The sequence below is a fragment of the Palaemon carinicauda genome, chromosome 35, assembly GCF_036898095.1.
Source record: "Palaemon carinicauda isolate YSFRI2023 chromosome 35, ASM3689809v2, whole genome shotgun sequence".
Classification (NCBI taxonomy): Eukaryota; Metazoa; Arthropoda; class Malacostraca; order Decapoda; family Palaemonidae; genus Palaemon; species Palaemon carinicauda.
In genome coordinates this window covers 54,640,721-54,644,822 of record NC_090759.1, presented here as the reverse complement: position 1 = coordinate 54,644,822, position 4,102 = coordinate 54,640,721, and the positions used below count along the sequence as shown (strand labels likewise).

The window sequence follows — 4,102 nt, the reverse complement described above, 5'->3', positions numbered from 1 at the left end:
TCAAGTGACTATATCAAGTGTTTTGGTGGTCTGTATCAGTTAGGAGAGAGAGAGAGAGAGAGAGAGAGAGAGAGAGAGAGAGAGAGAGAGAGAGAGAGAGAGAGAGAGAGAGAGAGAGAGAGAGAGAGAGAGAGAGCTCCCATGTTAACTAATAATAAGGGCTATAAACAAACTGTATGGAAACTACTGTCCTATAACAAATTAGGGCTAATATAATATTCATCATGAAGATATTTTGCACAAGTTAAGATTATATAAACAACACTCCGTGGTTTTTGTACTGTATATGCATAATCGCAATATGGTAACGTGACCTTGAGATCAGCTGATGCTTACTTAAAAGTAAAACAAAGTAAATTAATTGTTTATTATTGAAATGCTCCCAAAGTTGAAAAAGAATAAAAATACAAACATGCTTTAATAAGCCATAATTAATTATATCTGATGAAATATGAATGCTTAATAGTGAACTAAAAATTTAATACTGTACAGCTTTAAAAATGAACTACCCATATGGGCATGCACACGCACGCTTAGTATTTATCTAAATATTAAGTACTGTGAAGATTTAAAAATGAACTACCCATATGGGCATGCACACGCATGCTTAGTATTTACCTAAATATTAAGTACTGTGAAGATTTAAAAATGAACTACCCATATGGGCATGCACACGCACGCTTAGTATTTATCTAAATATTAAGTACTGTGAAGATTTAAAAATGAACTACCCATATGGGCATGCACACGCACGCTTAGTATTTATCTAAATATTAAGTACTGTGAAGATTTAAAAATGAACTACCCATATGGGCATGCACACGCATGCTTAGTATTTACCTAAATATTAAGTACTGTGAAGCTTTAAAAATGAACTACCTGTACGTGCACACACAGAAATTGTATTCGTATGATAACTAATAATGATGGCTATAAAATTGTATGAAAACTATATCCTGTTACAGATTGGTGATGTAATATTCATCATTTAGATATTTTGAATAAATTGAGAAATTATATAAAAAATAAGCCTTATTATTTGTATGTGCAGTCTCTCGATATGGTAGCGGGACCTTTCGATCAACTGTTCACAACCAATGGTATAAAATAAAAAGTTAAAAGCTGCCAAAACTAATTAATAGAATAAAAAAATACTTTAATAGACCATACGATATCCTATGAAACAAGTAAATGAAATGATATACTGTAAGAAAATATCTATAAAATATGACTGTCGACTCCCGAATCATGGCGCAGTATAAATCTAAGGAAACTTTACTTTTTAAAGTTCGACATATATCCAGGTCGGCTGTAAGATTTTATTTTTCAAAAGTAATTACCTGGATGAAGATTGATGTGAATATGGCAGTTTTCAACACTACAGCTCATTTTTTGGAATGCAATAGTAATTGTGCAATAGTCTTACCTTTACAAAAATGCTAGTCTACACCGTAATCATTCAGTATGCGTGTGCTATGGTCTTACCCTTACGAAAAAAAAATTTTCAGCACCATAATCACTAGAGTAATGTGCTAAGGTCGTATCTTTACAGTAAGTGCTTCGCTGCACCATAATCATTATGCATGTGATACTGTCTTACCTTTATGAAAATTGATTTTCTGCACCGCATTCAATATGTGACCTTAACAAATCAAAACTTGACGTAGTTTCTGAAATTCTTTCAAACCTCCATTATTTCTCAAGATGAGCTCTTCAATTCAAAGATAACTGCCATGAAAAGAGGACGTCGTCCCAGAGGGGAATTTAATCTTCCTGTAATGGTTAAATTCAAATATATCGGTGATTTAATATAATTCAATCTATTTCAATACTGTAATCTATTAATGCTACTTTAACAACTCTTGCAGTACTAATACAACTCTGCTTATGCGTAACCACCAGAATACAATCAATTTACAGACTTGGTAAAGCAAAGTAAAAGATTTATTAAAGTCAATCGATACATTACGGAAAGCCAGTCCTCCAGGTTAATATAGGTGGGTGTGGGTGGGTGGGTTTGGTTGAGGGGTGTGGGGAAGGCAGGTAGCTATGGTGCATTCAGGTTTGGATAGGTGGGTATGATTGGGAGGATAAGTTATCTTAGATCAAGTGGTTGTTTAAATGCTTACAGTTTTAAAGTGTGTTCCTCCTCCACTGATATCTTACTCTTACGCACAGATGATAGTTTGTATTTTTGGGCTCAAGCCATGACGTCCTGATGGAAGGTTCCTTTTGGTAGCTTCCTTGGGTATATTAACTACAAGGATATTCCCAGAGAATTAAACCACAGGCTATCACAGAATTCTTACTTCTGGTGCGAGTATCCTAAAGGTTTCCCTTTAAGACTTCGTATATCAACAGGGGACGCATGTATTAACATGCCACATAGCTATCTGCACCCCATATTTTTGTAGAGGCTATACTTTAAATTTCTTGCCAAACATAAATTCACAATAAGAAAGAAGTGTTGGCTGTTCTGGCAAAGAGTACCTGATTTTTTTAAAAATGGCATACGGTACTGGATTTAAAAATATATATTTTAATATACTTCTGTATATATATTAAAAGTGAACAAAACATTCCAAATCTATTTTTACCCTTGGACATATTATAACCTCCTGTGCATGCGCTATGGTCTTGCCTCTAAGAAAAATTCTTTTCTGCAGCAATCGTTGCATAACTTTTTGAAAACAAAACTTGACAGTTGCTCATTTACCCCCCCCCAATTTCTACCATTTTTTACGAAGTAGTTCTCAGTTCATGGATGACTGCCGTGAAAACAGGACGTTCCCCCCCCCCCCAAGAAGGGAATTACAATATTTCTGTAACTTGAAATATATTATGGAGATTATAATTCAACCTATTACAATACAGTACTGTAATCTATTTGTCTTAACTGGATAAGCCTCTAGTAGGGAATGTCTGTATCAGATGGCACTATTTTACTGCAACTTCTGTCGTCTGCTGCTAGTTTACTTCAGTCTTCAGCCCCTCGGCAAGGCTGTCAAAATATGTGCATCAAGTAGCATGCATCTCACATATTCAACAACTAAAGAACAGAGAATTGAGAACATTTTTTTCTTGAATCTACTAATGTTAAGTCGAGGTAAGGTTGCGAGGAATAATTAACTCAAATTTGCAGAATGTGCCATTTATTTGGTAACTCATCCAAGATTATACATCTAAATAGTGCCAATCCTAGGACAATACCACTTCGAGAGGATCTTAATTTACTAAATTTGCGCACAGCACTAACCTTTTTAAATCAATCCAGAAAAAGTTGTTTGAGCCTATACTCAGTATTAGTAAACTACAATCAATTTGCCGGTAACAATACTAAACCAACTTTTCCTCTCTAGTTTAGTCTTAGGCAAAGGTCCTATTTCTGATGCTTGGTCTATATGCCTTTCAGCAAAGGTCCTATTTCTGATGTTTGATCTATATGCCTTTCAATTTCAGTAATATTTTATAAACTTCACAGCCTTATGTTAACTTGCCTTTAGGATATTGAAAATCTTATCAGTATTAGCCATAAAGTATGTTGATTTCTACATACACACCTGAGCATCTTAATATTGCAAATACCAAATTTATATAAATATCATACTGTGCAAAAGAATAGTGTCCCCTGAAGGGGAGAAAATAAATTAACAAGCAATACTCCAAGTACTATGAGCATGAATAAAGGTAACCCACTGGAATTCTAATACTGTACTGTACATGGAAAAATTTCAAAATTAATAATAAACCTGTAGAAAATTTGAGCACTCCAAAACACAAAGCTAGGGACCAAAGGTTACTTGGGACCAATTTGTTGGGTGTATACTTGGGTCCAATTACTTTTTAAGTGGGTGTGGACAGGTTAAGAACGAGCGATTTGATTACATTGGAAAGGTGTAGTTAGGTTTAAACCATATTTATTTTTGCATGTTTGATGCCCCCCCCTGGAAACATCTGGTTTTTCATGATAGATTACCTAATTCTCAAACTTTCTGGTGTGGTTCATACATCTGCTATTAATGCCAGTTTTTGTTTTCCCGGCCAAAGACCCCAATTTCCCAGTCATGATACAGTATTAGAAAGTCTAGATCAGCCTTGTTTT

General features: G+C 34.7%; 1 protein-coding gene across 1 annotated transcript in view; it reads right to left on the bottom strand.

Moving 5' to 3' along the window:
- Positions 1–1,663: 1,663 nt before the first annotated feature.
- Positions 1,664–4,102, bottom strand: part of LOC137627500 (uncharacterized) — a 45,356-nt gene continuing 42,917 nt past the window's right edge. The window contains exon 6 of the mRNA XM_068358586.1: positions 1,664–1,773. The gene's annotated coding sequence lies outside the window, so the exon portion shown is untranslated. The remainder of the gene's footprint in view (positions 1,774–4,102) is intronic.